General features: G+C 43.2%; 1 protein-coding gene across 4 annotated transcripts in view; it reads left to right on the top strand.

Annotated features, from left to right (window-relative positions):
- The window catches only part of tenm1 (teneurin transmembrane protein 1), a 2164854-nt gene that overhangs the window by 613237 nt on the left and 1535827 nt on the right, over positions 1 to 15790 (top strand). The window lies entirely within an intron of this gene.

Raw genomic sequence — 15790 nt, 5'->3', positions numbered from 1 at the left:
GAGACATTCAGGACCAAGGACCAGGGAGGCAACAAATAATTCTGGACTCATGTTTGCAGCCACAGGAATACCTATCTATTCCCTTACAATTGAATCCCCTGTAGCTACAGCATTTCTATGCCTATTTCTCCCTCCCTGTGGAATAGAGCCAACCATGCTGTCATGAATTTGGCAGCTGCTATTATCCCCGAGGGAACATTCCCCTCAACATTATGCAATGCGCTATATCTGCTTTGCAGGGGAATAACCACAGGAGATTCCTGCACTGCCGGCTTAGCTCTCCTACTCTGCCTGGTGGTCACCCATTCCGCTCCTGTTTGTGGATCCTGAGTCTGGGATGTGACCACTTCTTTATACGTGCTATCTAAAATGATCTCCAACTTGTGAATGCTCCACAGTGTCCCCAGACTCTAACTCAGAAACTCAGGTTTCCAGGAGCTGCAGCTGGAGACACTGGAAATGTGCCCAGCTTCCCACATCAAGCAAGAGCAGCAGACTATGACATGGAGGTCTCTGCCTTGTCTTATCCCTTTAAGTTAATTAACCCTTACAATTTAAATATTTTTAAGACTAAGGTGAAACTCCTGAAGCTCTCTGCACTGGTAATTTCTCAAAACCTACCTGTTACTCACCAACAACAGTTTAAGTTCATGCTCCTTTACCCACTGGAGCTCTCACTGCTGACTTCCCACATGATGTTCTATCTCCTCTGAACGTTGCCTCTCCCTTTTTTTGGGTTGGAGGAGGAAAGAGGGAATGTAACAGTAAAGTGATATTTGGGGCTAACCATTCCTTAACAGCAGGTTCTTCCATATACCCTTCACTTCCACACTGACTGCAAAGTCCACTCCCAGAATGCAAATGAGTGACAATTCAGTACCTTCTGGTTGGATCTTCTTCCTCCTGTTTATCACTGGCATGATCTTCCATGATATCCTTCAAATCCACTCCCAGAATGCAAACAAGTGATGCCTCAGGTCCCTCTAGTTTGAAGCTATTCCAAAGAATTTAGTGGATGCACTGTAGGGAGAAGTAAGCACAGGATGTCATTCAAATTAGGAGAAAGGAATCTGGGATGTCCCAATTGGAATTAGCTGAGATACAACCAGAAGTGCAAAAGCTGGATATAAAGCAAGAAAGAGAAATGAAAAGATGAAATTGAGGAGTAAGAAAATTAATGAATATTGGAAAGAGAGTGGAAATCAAGTGAAAAGCAATGTAAAAGGTGATGGGGTGGCATGGTGGCTCAGTGGTCAGCTCTGCAGCCTCACAGCACCAGGAACCCAGGTTCAATTCCAGCCTCAGACAACTGTCTGTGCAGAGTTTGCATATTCTCCCCATGTCTGCATGGGTTTCCTCTAGGTGCTCCAGTTTCCTCCCGCAATCCAATCAAGTGTAGGTGGATTGACCATGCTAATTTGCCCATAGTATTGAGGGGTGTGTGAGCTATAGGGGGATGGGTCTGGGTGGGATGGTCCAAGGGGCAGTGTGGACTTGTTGGGCTGAAGGGCCTGTCTCTACACTGTAGGGAATCTAGTAAAAAACATTAAAATATTTGCACTTCAAAGAGGCAGAAACTTAGAGAACATGCATTGACTAAAGAAATAACAATGAAGGAGGAAGAAAGAGGTAATAGTTTGGAGGATTATTATAAACCAACATAGGGATTTACTTTATTCAAGAATCAGCACTTAGTTTGCGTTAACATGCTAAATCTATTGAGGATGAAGTCATAAAATGTTTTACCACAATTGAGATGTATGAAACTGTCGTGAAGCAACATTTAATGTTTGTGAGTTGTGCCTGAAGCTTATCAATTGAAATTTAAGCCTATATGAAAGAACCCGAATCAAATGTTTGTGGATTTTGCAAGGGAGAAGGAAATGTTGTGGCATTAGTGATTTAGGTCACTCAAGCTAGAGAAAAAAAATGGGAATATTAAGGAAAATTATCATCATGGGTGAATCCAGACTCAGCATTCCACAAATTTTAAAAAACTTATTTCGATGAATGTCAAGTATTCAAGGACAGACAAACAGTAGTCACCAGATATTTATGATATCTCTTGCAAGCAATTACAAATAGGAAAATGGTCATGTGGAAGTCCACGAGGAAATTGGGGGATAAAAAGGAAACCCACAGTAGCCCTACTAGACCGTACGGCTGCTTTCCCCTTACAAAGAGATAACTGATCATAGTTAAACCTGAGGGTCAGCACACCTCAGGTGGGGGGGGGGAATTGGGAAAGAGGTTTCATCATAACATTAGCTAGGATGGGGATTGAACCCACACTGTTGGCATCACTGTGCATAGCAGACCAACTATCCAGCCAACTGAACTATTCAAATTGAGGAGTGAAAACTTGGTAAATGGAAGAAGTATTTGGAAAACAGACAAAAGGCTTCAACATTATGAAGGAGAAAGGCTTGAGCCAAAAGTGATCAAAAGAAATTAATAAATTTTCATTGCAATAAGGTTTGACAGACCAAAGTCAATTGCTAGAAATCACATAGGAGACCAATTGCAAAGGTAGGATAATCTAAGGATTATCTGGATAATAAGGCATCAGGAAAGAAGGTATGTGCTAAAACTGTAGAAGTGCTGCAGAGTGCAAGTTTCTTTTTTCTCGAGATGTACTAAAATGGCAGAGATGGCTCAGAACAGTCATGAAATTATTTTTGAAAATTGACAAGGAAAATCAGACTGCTGGGGTTTCTGAGTATTTTACCTCAAAAAGGGAGGTATTTCCTTATGTCACAAGTTGAGGAAGTAAATCAAGAGGGATATTGATAGTCATTGGAGCAAGTGGGTTAATGATGCTGGCTGAAAATGCTATTGGTCTTCTGACGGGATTGATGAAGGAGAAATTATTTATTTTGGGTATTCCTGGAGATTATCAACAAGTTTCAATACAAAAAATTGGATAAAGAATTGGAGAAGTGACAGTGAGTGTACTGAACCTAATTCCTTCAGAGGGAATTTGTTTTTATTTTGACAAATGATCTGGCAGGTTCAAGAATATTTGCTTCACCGAGGCTGGTGGGAGAGCCAGTTGAAGTAAAAGGAGCTGAAATGTTCCAAAAAGAACATCCTGCATTGTTTCCTAAAGTAATTTTGTGTTGCTGTAAGATAATTCCAGAATTGGCCTGATCTGATTGTAAAATTATCTTTGTGAGGCACTTTGAGGGAAGTCGCTTGACATCACCTGGCCTTGAGATTTCAAGCAATAATCTCTGCCTGTAACCCTGGAGATTTTATCAAATGAGACCCCCAGCTTCAACTGGCCACAATTACATTTCCCATATTGATTGTCATAATTTCCATCCTCATGTCTTAGCTCCCCGAACCTACTTTGTTCTACCGCTTAAATGATATCATGGCTAGTTAGTATTTTAAATTGATCTTAGCCTGAGTTCTTTGTCCAGAAAAAAATGTATTGACCTTAAATTTAAAATTATTTATTGAACTGGTAAGCATTGCTTATTGTGGGGCAGTGTACCACTTCAACAAACCTGTGTGAAAACCTTTTCTTAACTTCTCTTCTGAATTGCGAGGTTCTAATTTCAAGGTACGTCCCCTAATTCCAACCTCCAAATCAACAGACTACTTTTCTCAAATTAACCATTTAAAAATCCCATCAAAATCCGAAAACTTCAATTAAGTTTGCCTTTAGCCTTGTTTACTCCAAGGAATACTAAAAAAAAGTGTTTAGCAAAACCCCTCAGAATATAACCTTTCAGAACACTGGTAACATTTTATTGAATTTGCACTCCTTCCAGGATCAAATTAATGCTCCTGAATTGAGATGCACAAAATGCTTTACCAGGGTGTTGCGGAGCTGAAGCAAAACCTTTTCCTCTTTATACCTGACCCTCCGACGATAAAGGTCTAATCCTCCCTTGGCATTTTTGATTTTGTTTCATAATTAGCTGCATTTTAGTCTTTTGTGCACATGGTATCTGAAATTTCTTGAGACTGCTGCAATTTTTGCATTCAATCAAATCTATCCTTCCCTGCTTGGTTCAAATATTATGCTTTTGCCCAGGCCCGAAATGTCAGCCTCCTCTGATTCTGCTTGACCTGCTGTGTTCATCCATCTCTTTTGTCTGTATAGTTTAACATATTTCCAATCTTTGCTATCTGTAAATTGACTTGCTATTGTGTTATCGCCATTAATAGTAAATATAGTGAATTGTTGAGAATCTTCGTGGAACATAATGCAAGTGGATATCCATTAACACTTCTCTCCCAACTTCTGCTACATAATTAATTGCCATCCTTTCTGTGAGTTTTAATTTAGTTAATTGTATCTCATGCATGCAAAATTGGCGAAAGCCCTCTGAGATTCTAGATAATAACTACTTTCACAGACATTCTCCTCCGTGGACGACCTGACAGTCTGTCTTAGAAAAAACACTTAGACGTAATAGAAGCAACTTGCTTTTACAAGCCCATGTTGGCTCTTTCTATTAAGTTCAAATTGTTCTGCGTGGTCAGTCACTCTATCCTTAACTATTGATTCTAAGAATTTCTGCGCAATAGATATTAGACTGATGAGTGAAAAATGTATTTTTCTCTCCCCCATATTTCTTAAAGAGTAGTTATATTTGCAATTTACCCATCTAAAGAAACAAATAACATTTGAGAGAGCTTTGAAACATTATGGTTTCTTTTGTATTTATAAATGGGACATGAACATTGCTGACTGGGCTAGTATTTAGAGTAATAAAGTCATACAGCACAGAAACAGCCCCTTTGGCCCAACTTGGCCATGACAAACTAAATTAGTCCCATTTTCCTGCAATTGGCCCAAATCCTTCTAAACCTTTCTTATGAATTTACCTATACAAATGTCTCTTAGCGAGTTTTGAGAAGATTTGTAGCTCAGGTTGAGGTTCTGGATGTGAGTTTGCTCGCTGAGCTGGAAGGTTAGTTTTCAGACGTTTCGTCACCGTTCTAGGTAACATCATCAGTGAGCCTCTGACGAAGCGCTGGTGTTATGTCCCGCTTTCTATTTATCTGGTTAGGTTTCCTTGGGTTGGTGATGTCATTTCCTGTTCTTTTTCTCAGGGGATGGTAGATTGGCTCCAAGTCAATGTGTTTGTTGATGGAGTTCCGGTTGGAATGCCATGCTTCTAGGAATTCTCGTGCATGTCTCTGTTTGGCTTGTCCTAGGATGGATGTAATGTCCCAACTGTGACAAACACTACATTGGACAAACTGGCAGGAAGCTAGCCACCAGGATACATGAACATCAACTAGCCACAAAACGACATGACCCACTATCACTAGTATCCTTACATACAGATAGGGAAGGACACCACTTTGATTGGGACAACACATCCATCCTAGGACAAGCCAAACAGAGACACGCATGAGAATTCCTAGAAGCATGGCATTCCAACCGGAATTCCATCAACAAACACATTGACTTGGAGCCAATCTACCATCCCCTGAGAAAAAGAACAGGAAATGACATCACCAACCCAAGGAAACCTAACCAGATAAATAGAAAGCGGGACATAACGCCAGCGCTTCGTCAGAGGCTCACTGATGATGTCACCTAGAATGGTGACGAATCGTCTGAAAACTAACCTTCCAGCTCAGCGAGTAAACTCACATCCAAACGTCTGTTAAATGCTGTAGCTGTACCTGCATCTACCACTTTCTCTGGCAGTTCATTCCACACACGAGCCGCTGTCTGTGAGAAGAAGTTGCCCCTCAGGTCTCTTTTAAATCTTTCCACTCTCGCCTTAAAATTTTGCCTTCTAGTTCTGATCTCCCTAACCCTGGGGAAAATACTTTTGCTATTCACCTTGTTTATGCCTGTCATCATTTCGTGATGATGCCTCAACCTCACTTGCTCCACTGAAAACAAATCCAGTTTAACCTGCCTCTCCTTATAAATCAAACCCTCCAATCCTGGTAACGCTTTTGTAACCTTTTCTGCACCCTCTTCAATTTAAGAATATCCTTCCAGGGTGACCAGAACTGTACACAGTTCTCCAAAAATGGCCTCACCAAAGTCTTGTGTAGCCTCAACACGATGTCCCAAATCCTAAATTCAGTTGGCTGAATAGTGATTACAAGCATTCTAAATATCTTCTTTACCAGATTGGCAACCTGTGATGCAACTTTCAATAAACTGTGTACCTGAAACCCTAGGCCTCTCTGTTCTACAGCACTTCCCAGGACCTACTATTTACTGTAAAAGTCCTGATGCCCTTGTTCGTCTTACCAAAATACAACACCTCGCCTCTCCCAGATTAAACTTCATCTGCCGCTGCTTGGCCCATTAGCACAATTGATCTAAATTCCTTTGTAATCTCAGATAACCTTCCTCACTGTCTACAATACCACAATTTTGGTGTCATCCACAAACTTACTAGTCATGCTTCCCATATTCTAACCCAAACTGTTTGTATAAATAACAAAATAATAGTGGGCTCAGCACTGATCCATGTGGAACATCACTGCTCGCAGATCTCCAGTCTGAAAAACAGCCTTCCACTACCAATTTTGTATCGAACCAATAAGCTCTCCCCAAATCTCATGCAATCGAACTTAACTAATCAGTCTACCACGTGGATCCTTGTCAAAGGCCTTACTAAAGTCCATGTAGACAATGTCTACCATTTTGCCCTCAACTATTTTCATGGCCACATGCTCAAAAACCTCAGTCAGGTTTGTGAAATACAATTACCCACACACAAAACTGATTGTCTCTAATCAGTCCTTGTCTCTCCAAATGTACTGGCGATCACCGGCTGCTCTTGAGAAGTGGCAAGCTGCCCTCTTGCACCTCAACTGTCCATGTGCTGTGGGTGGACCCACAATGTCATTGGCTAGGCAATTCCAGAACACAGCAACACTGAAAGAACAGAATTATATTTCCAAAACAAGATGATTGGTGACTGAGAGGAGAACTTGCAGCTAGTGGTGTTTCTATGGATCAGCTGCCCTTGTCCTTTTGTTCGGTAGCGGTTGTATGTTTGAAAGGCATGGTCTAAAGATCTTTGGTGAATTTTACTCAACAAAAGAAAATTAGGGGTAGAATCTTACGTGGACCTGAACAGCATGGAGTATGGCTCAGAAATGTTGCAGAATCATGAAATAAGCCCAACCGGGCTTATTTTGACATTGGGAAAAACTTACTGCCTCTCTTAACATAGAGATAATGAGAACTGCAGATGCTGGAGAATTGGAGATATCAAAGTGTGGAGCTGGATGAACACAGCAGACCAAGCAGCATCGTGGAAGACAAAAGCTGACGTTTCGGGCCTAGGCCCTTCATCAGAAAAGGGGGATGGGAAGAGGGTTCTGAAATAAATAGGGAGGGGGGGTGGATCGAAGATGGATAGAGGAGAAGATAGGTGGAGAGGAAACAGACAAGTTAAAGGGGCGAGGATGGAGCCTGTAGAGGTGAGTGTAGGTGGGGAGGTAGAGAGGCGATAGTTCAGCCCAGGGAGGACGGACAGGTCAAAGGGGTGCGATGAGGTGAGTATGTAGAACTGGGGGTGCGGCTTGAGGTGGGAGGAAGAACAGGTTAGGGAGGCGGGGACGAGCTGGTCTGGTTTTGGGATGCAGTGGAGGAAGGGGAGATTTTGAAGCTTGTGAAATCCACATAGATGCCAGTGGGCTGCAGGGTTCCCAAGCAGAATATGAGTTGCTGTTACTGCAACCCTCAGGGGGCATCATTGTGGCACTGCAGGAGGCCCAGGATGGACATGTTGTCTAAGGAATGGGAGGTGGAGTTGAAATGGTTCGCGACTGGGAGCCATAGTTGTTTATTGTGAACCGAGCATAGATTTTCTGCAAAGTGGTCCCCAAGCCTGTGCTTGATTTCCCCGATATAGAGGAGGCCACAACGGGTGCAGTGGATGCAGTATACCACATTAGAAGCTGTGTAGGTGAACATCTGCTTGATGTGGAAAGTCTTCTTGGGGCCTGGGATGGGGGTGAGGGAGGAGGTTTGGGTGCAAGCGTAGCACTTCCTGTGGTTGAAGAGGAAAGTGCCTAACCTGTTCTTCCTCTCACTTATCCCCTCCTCAAGACACACCTCCATTTCCTACCTTATAACCTCATCCTGCCCCCTTGACCTGTCTGTCCCCTCCGGACTGATCTATCCCCTCCCAACCTTCCCACCTATACCCACCTCTGCAGGCTTCATCCCCACGCCTTTAAGTTGTCTGTCACCTCTCCATCTATCTTCTCCTCTAATCAACTTCGATTCACCTCCCCCTCTCTCCCCATTTATTTCAGAAACCTCTCCCCATCCCCCTTTTCTAATGAAGGGTCTAGGCCCGAAATGTCAGCTTTTGTGCTCCGAAGATGCTGCTTGGCCTGCTGTGTTCATCCAGCTCCACACTGTTATCTCTGCCACTCTTAACATGTTGCCTACTAAAGAGGAATTTTCACATTAATGACCTTATTAACTTTACACCACACCTCATGAATGCAAATATTTTAGTGGACCATCAGCTGAGAGCAACTTGATGCTGTGAATTCTGGATAAGGAAGCCAGATTGAGTACCTGGTGACTTCAGCTCACTGCTCGCTTCAAAGCATCTTTATGATGGATACCAGGCCCCAACATCTCAAGACTCACCTTGTGGGAAGCAGCTGCATGCACCCCATATCTAAGAACATTAGCCTACAACATGTGCTATGCAATAAAAGCCCTCATAGCACAGATCTGAAATATTTACGGTAAATTGTTGCACTTTAACACTCAGCAGCAACTAACATTGTCATGCGCCCAGCTTGTGTATTAGATCAGACTACATCTCCAGGTCTTTCTTAGTCCTCACTCACTTTGAATCCGGTTGGATGTTTATCGGCTCACAACGTTGTTGTATTAAATTAACAAGGTGTGGAGATGGAAGAACAGAGCAGGCCTGGCAGCATCAGAGGAGTAGGAAAGATGATATTTTGGGTCTGGATCCTTCTTCAGAAAATGATTCAGAAAATGATGCTGCTGTATTGTTGAGATAACAAGATGTAGAGCTGGATGAACAAAGCAGTCCAAACAGCACCAGAGGAGCAGGAAAGCTGATGTTTCAGGCTGAGACTCTTCTTCAGACTCCGCTTGGTTTCCGCGATGTAGAGGAGGCCACAATGGGATCGACGATACAGTATACAACATTAGTTGATGTGAAGATGAACATCTGCTTGATGTGGAAAGTCTTCTTGGGGCCTGCGATGGGGGTGAACGTGGAGGTGTGGGGGCAGGTGTAGCATTTCCTGAGGTTGCAGGGGAAAATGCCGGGTGTGGTGGGGCTGGAGGGAAGTGTGGAGTGGACAAGGGGGTGTCACAGAGAGAGTGGTCCCTCCAGAAAGCAGATAAGGTTAGGGAGGGAAATATGTCTTTGGTGGTACGGTCAAATTGCAAATGGCGGAAGTGTCGGAGGATGATGCGTTGGATCTGGAGGTTGGTGGGGTGGTATGTGAGGATGAGGGGAATTCTGTTTTGGTTATTATTGCGGGGACAGGGTGTGAAGGATGAGGTGCAGGAAATGTGGGTGTCACGGTCAAGGGCATTCTCGGCTACTGAGGAGGCAAATGTTGCGGTCCTGAAAAACGAGGACATTTGAGATGTTCGGGAGCAGAATGTCTCATCCTGCGAAAAGATGCGGCAGAGGCAAAGGAATTGGGAACAGCGGATGGCATTTTTGCAGAATGTTGGATGGGAGGAGGTGTATTCTGGGTAGCTGTGGGAGTTGGTGGGCTTGAAATGGATATCAGTTTCTAGATGTTTGCCGGAGATGGAGACAGAGAGGTCCAGGAAGGAGAGAGAGGTATCAGAGATGGTCCAGGTGAACTTAAGGTTGGGGTGGTAGGTGTTAGTGAAGTGGATGAACTGTTCGAGCTCCTCATGGGAACACGAGGCAGCGCCAATACAGTCATTAATGTAACAGAGGAAGAGGTGGGGTTTAAAACCAGTGCAGCTACAGAAGAGGGATTGTTCCGCGTTATCATCGCCTGGGCCCATGCAGGTCATCATGGCCACCCCTTTTGTCTGTAGGAAGTGGGGCAAATTGAAAGAGAAGTTGTTGAGGGTGAGAATGAGTTCAGTTGGGCGGTTGAGGGTGTCGATAGAGGAGGGCTAGTTAGGTGTGTGGGCCAAGAAGATGGCCTTTCGGCCTTCTGCGTGGGGAATGCAGGTGTACAAGGGCTGGACGGCCATGGTAAAAATGAGGTGTTGGGGACCAGGGAATCAGAGTTTTTGGAGGAGGTGGAGGGCATGGGTGTTGTTATGGAATTAGGTAGGGACTACCTGGACCAATGGGGAGAAAATGGAATCAAAATAGGTGGAGATAAGTTCATTGGGGCAGGAACAGGTGGAGCCAATGGGCTGACCAGGGCAGTCAGGTTTGTGGATTTTGGGAAGGAGATAGAAGTGGATGGTGCGAGGTTGGGGAACAATGAGATTGGAGGCTGTGGGTGGAAGGCCATCTGATGTGATGAGGTTGTGGATGGTTTGGGAGATGATGGCTTGGTGCTCGGGGGTGGGGTCATGATCAAGGGGGCGGTAGGAGGAGGTGTCGGAGATTTAGCGTCTGACCTCAGTGATGTAGAGGTCAGTGCGCCAAACTACAACTGCGCCTCCCTTGTCTGTGGGTTAGATGGTGAAGTTGGGATTGAAGTGGAGGGAGCAGAGGGCTGCACGTACTGTGTGGGAGAGGTTGGAGTGGATGAGAGGGGTGGAGAGGTTGAGGCGATTGATGTCACGACGGCACTTAGAGATGAACAGGTCGAGGGAGGGTAGGAGGCCTTTGGGCAGTGTCCAGGAGGAGGGGTTGTGTTGGAGGCAGGAGAAGGGGTCAGTTGGGAGAGGGTTAGGCTCACGTTTAAAGAAGTAAGCGCGGAGGTGGAGGCAGCGGAAAAGCTTCAATGGCCAGGCGTGAGCAGTATTTGTTGATGTGTGGATGGAGGGGGACAAAGGTGAGCAGTTTACTGAGGACTGACCACTCACCCTCAGTAAGGGGGAGGTCTGGGAGGATGGTGAAAGCTCGGCAGGGCTGGGTGCTATCGTCTCCTCTGGAGCTGCTAGCTGTGGAGGCGTTGGGCGGAGCAACGTCGGCGGTGGGCAGAGCGATGTCTGCATCAACGGTGGGCAGAGTGACGTCAGCGTTGGTTGTGGGTGGAGTTGCTGCTGTATTGTTATGCCATTTAGCACAGATATAAAACCAGGAAGTTTATCATGGTTGTCAGTCGTCTTCAGTCATGAGTTCTTGGCACAGTTACACAGAGCCACAGTCTGGTGCCAGTGCAGGGGTTTGGACATAGTTGGTCAGCTGCTCAGTTCATGCAGAGTCAGCATCCTCTCCATATCAGGGTGAGAAGGCAAATGCCAGATAGTCCATCACCCATCATGTCTCTCCCTATCCTAATTTGGACTGAGTTTCTCCTGGAATATACACGAGTCAGTTATTATGGGAGATGAAAGTATGTGGCACAACTATCATTTTTGGTCCAGGAGGGGAGATTGTCCAAGCAAGTGATTAGGAAGCACAGAGGGCAGGCAGGGATAACGGTGTTAGGTTACAGTGATTGGGTGACGATACTTCAGGCAATAATAAGAGTGGTAGAGCATGAGGTAGAATGAGTGTGAGTGAACAGAAAGAAATGGTGCACATTGGGCATTTGAACATGGTATCCCTGCCAGGGATGCTGGTCTGTTTCTGATACACCTATAATGATGAGTCACTTCAGGTCTGATGAGTTGTAGAACTGAGCTGGAATCAGATGAGAGGGATGCCATAAAGATATAATTCATAGTTAAAGAAGCAAGTTTAGGAAGGTGAACAAGAAAACATGTTACATCATGCCAGAGTGCAAGATTCAGCTAAATTTTGTATTACCCTCATAATTATACCCTGGGTTGTTTGATCTTGTAGATTGGTGATATGCCCTTGGAGACACTGGACACTGCAAAGGCTACAGGCCCTGGCTACATTGACTTGTGCTCCAGAACTTGCTGCTCCCCTAGCCAAGCTCCTCCAGGGACTACAGCAGTTCAAGAAGAAAACTTACCACCACCTTCTCAATGGCAGCTGGGGATGGGCAATAAATACTGGCCAGGCAGCAACACCCACATCCCACAAATGAATTTTAAAAAGTGCTGGGGATGCCAGCTTTAGCTTGGAGGATTTACAGCCTTATTGATAACACATGAAGTACAACTTCAGCTATGGCTTAAGCTAAATTTAAGATGCACCATAAGGGATTTGCTGGATGTTAAAATGCTTAACATTTACCAGCAGTATAAGTAAAATTCCAGAAATAAATCAGGCATTGTAACTAACAAATCAATGCTCTGTATAGCCGCAGTGGGGGACAAAAAAAAACAGTAAAAATCAACAAAGATCCTACAGAATGTTTCAATAATATAACATGCCGCGTAAGTCAAGAAGGTGAACCAGACAAAGCTTCTAATTTTATTGGAGGCAAGGGGTTAAATTTGTATGAGTTCAAGAGTGGCAGTTAATCAGTGGCTGGAGTTTGGGGTGTGGTAATGGAGGAAAGGCGCTGGTCAAGCCCGATTCAGCAACATGTCTATACATCATTAAAGAATGACAACATCTGCATATACAAATTGATGAGGGCAATGGAGGGCAAAGATACCCTGGCTAGGGAAATAATAATTTGACTGGAACATTACTCTTCCTCAATGCACATACTTCTATCAATGAAATGAAGCTTTTTTTTATGTGCTGCTAACCCTATTCTCGATAGGGCTGGGGTATTCAGTTTTACAAAGATCCCAATGGCCATCTGTTCCTACAGACATTTCCTAAGCACAGAAATCTCACTCTTGGTTGAATGCACCCAATTAACAAAATACACAACGTCACATTTTATTCCCTTGCTTGCACCTTCGTGCAAAACCTACAAGGTTAAGAATTAAGATGGGACATTATAAAGCATGACATTGCTGTTATTTTCTTCATTGGTGTCATTACTTGCCTCATTTTTAACATCATCTGGCATATGGATATCCAGTTTAATTCTTTTATTGGGATTCATGTCACGTTTGATATCATTTATTTTAGAGTTTGGATTTTGAATTAGAGGTCCGTAAGCTGTGTCCTGTGTGTTTGAGGCAGTGTATTAGTTAATTTGCAGTCATCATCTCTGCAGCCATGATTTAAGAAAAACAGCACATGTGAGAGAGTTCCTGAAGTGATAATGGAAATTTGTTTGCATTGTGAATGTGTTCCAATTGGACAGAGTCAACACTGAAAAACATTAAAATGTGAGGCTGGATGAACACAGCAGGCCCAGCAGCATCTCCGGAGCACAAAAGCTGACGTTTCGGGCCTAGACCCTTCATCAGAGAGGGGGATGGGGAGAGGGAACTGGAATAAATAGGGAGAGAGGGGGAGGCGGGCCGAAGATGGAGAGTAAAGAAGATAGGTGGAGAGAGTATAGGTGGGGAGGTAGGGAGGATTCCCATTATCACTGAAAAACATTAGTTTGTTTTCTGTTTGGAGAATGAGGAAATTATTTTTCTTTTTGCTCAAGGAAATTCCATAGCTTGGAATGCTTTTGGGTTTCAGTTCACAAGTCCTGGTTGAAGTTAGAGGTAAGAAATGACTTCTCCTCAAGAAAGGAATTAGTTCAGAAAAGCTAAGAAATTGTAAAGATTAAGTTTGAAAGTTCCAAACTGAAAATGTTTGAGTAGAATAGCTTATTTGATGCTGAACAGTTTAAGTTCAGGTGTGTGACTAATTCTGGAAAAGTCTTGAAAATAAAGACAGGAAATTGAAACACCTAGATAAGTCATACCTATGTGATAGAGATGATGTTTGTGTCCTGCAAAGTGATGTTATGGTTAGATAAGATTATATTTTACCATATTTTTTAAAAAAATCTCTCAGATTCTGCTTTATGTAAATGCTTTGGCTTATTCTATTTCTTTGCATTTCTGTTGCATAACAAGGTTCAGTTTTTTGTTAAACCCAACCTGCAGCATTGCATGCTTCTGTTTTAATGTAAGACTACCTCATGTTTGACACCTTTGAACAAAAATCAAGACAATATGTGATTCGTCAAGCCAGATTTCAGACTGGGATTTGATTTATCCAGGATTAGCGTCAGCTGGGATCATATTACTGTGATTTATGCTCGAATCCTTACAATTTTTCACTGTTTAGAACAAAGCCGGTGATATAATTTTGTTGATCAGTTGTCTCTCCAATTTTCCTCATAAAAAAAGTTAAGTTTTTTTTCACAAGAAACTACATCACTGTTCAAGTCCCAAGTTAAAAATAAATAAATAAATTATGTGTGTGAATGAGATAGGCAGACTAGGCTCTGTGGGTCTCGGCAAAAATTTTGGACATTTTATGGACAATGAGACTGCCCTGAACAGTGACATTTGTAGGATTCCTCTGCCCCTAAATGCTTCTGTTCAGTCATTGAGTTGGAGTGCAAATTGATGACATACTTACACATAAGGTGGAGTGGAGAAATACCTGGACAATTGGCTGCAAGATTCAATTTTACTTGTGGAAGTATGTTGTTCAGAACAAAATTGTTATGATGGAGAATATGAAAGGTAAAAGAACCTTGTGAGATGGAGGGAAGGGATCTGCTGAAAATGACCCTTTCCAAAAGGTGTAATGTATTTGCTACTCCTGAGGATGTAGATAAAGAATGTGGAAGACCAACTACAATAAGAACCATAGCACCTAGACTAGAAGAATATTTAAAGAGGCAAACAGGTGGATAGGAATCATCATATGAACAGTGAAGCAGATTTAATAAGTAGAGGTCAGACAGCAAATATTTTAAGTAGCATTAAGAGCGAAAATATGATATGTGCCCCACCTTGCTCCAGGCTGAGGGATATCTCAAACTAGCTTCAAAGTTTTGTTTGGAGTGAGGAGGGAGAGGAAGAGATAGCCTTTGTGACCTGTATTGGGTTGACTATTGTCAGAAGGAATAGGCTCCTGTTTAGAGGGCACCAAAAGTTGAATTAAAGAACGGGATCTCAAGGGCTTTAATATTATGGCAGTGTTACTGGGGCAGAAGGGAACAGTATCATCTAGTTAGTCTTGGTGATGGTGGTGGTGGGAAGGTTGGAGGGAAACTCCATGAATCACAAATGGTAGAAGTTGTGGGAAACAGTGACACAGTGGTAGTTTCACTAGCCTAGCAATCCAGCAGTACAAATGAATTGTTTGGGAACAGAGATTTAAATCCCTCCGTGGGAGTTGATGGGCTTTAAGTGAAGTAACTACAGAAATAAAGTTAGTTTCAGCCATATTGACCACAACAATTGCTGTTAAATAGTGTAGTTTCCCTTAAGAAATGAAATCTACCTTAAAGAAAAGAAAATCCTTCCCCAGCCTCGCCTACATGTGACTCAAGACCAATAGCAGTGTGACTAACTATTTTCAGCAATGGTTGCAATAATAGATAGGCCACACATGATGGCCTTAAAGTGATGCCCTTACTCTATGAAAAACTCAAGTATAAATAGACAATCGGTGCAGGAGTAGGCCATTCGGCCCTTCAAGCCAGCATCACCATTCATTATGATCATGGCTGATCATCCACAATCAGTATCCTGTTCCTGCCTTATCCCCATAACCCTTGATTCCACTATCTTTAAGAGCTCTATCTATTTCTTTCTTGAAACTATCCACAGACTAGGCCTCCACTGCCTTCTGGGGCAGAGCATTCCATATATCCACCACTCTCTGGGTGAAGAAGTTTCTCCTCAACTCTGAAAGAAAGAAAGAAAGGAAGGAAGAATGAAGAAAAACCACAGAAAAAAACA

This window comes from Stegostoma tigrinum, chromosome 15 (assembly GCF_030684315.1).
Source record: "Stegostoma tigrinum isolate sSteTig4 chromosome 15, sSteTig4.hap1, whole genome shotgun sequence".
Taxonomy (NCBI): domain Eukaryota; kingdom Metazoa; phylum Chordata; class Chondrichthyes; order Orectolobiformes; family Stegostomatidae; genus Stegostoma; species Stegostoma tigrinum.
The sequence above is the reverse complement of the archived record's forward strand: the minus strand, read 5'-3'. Positions and strand labels throughout refer to the sequence as shown.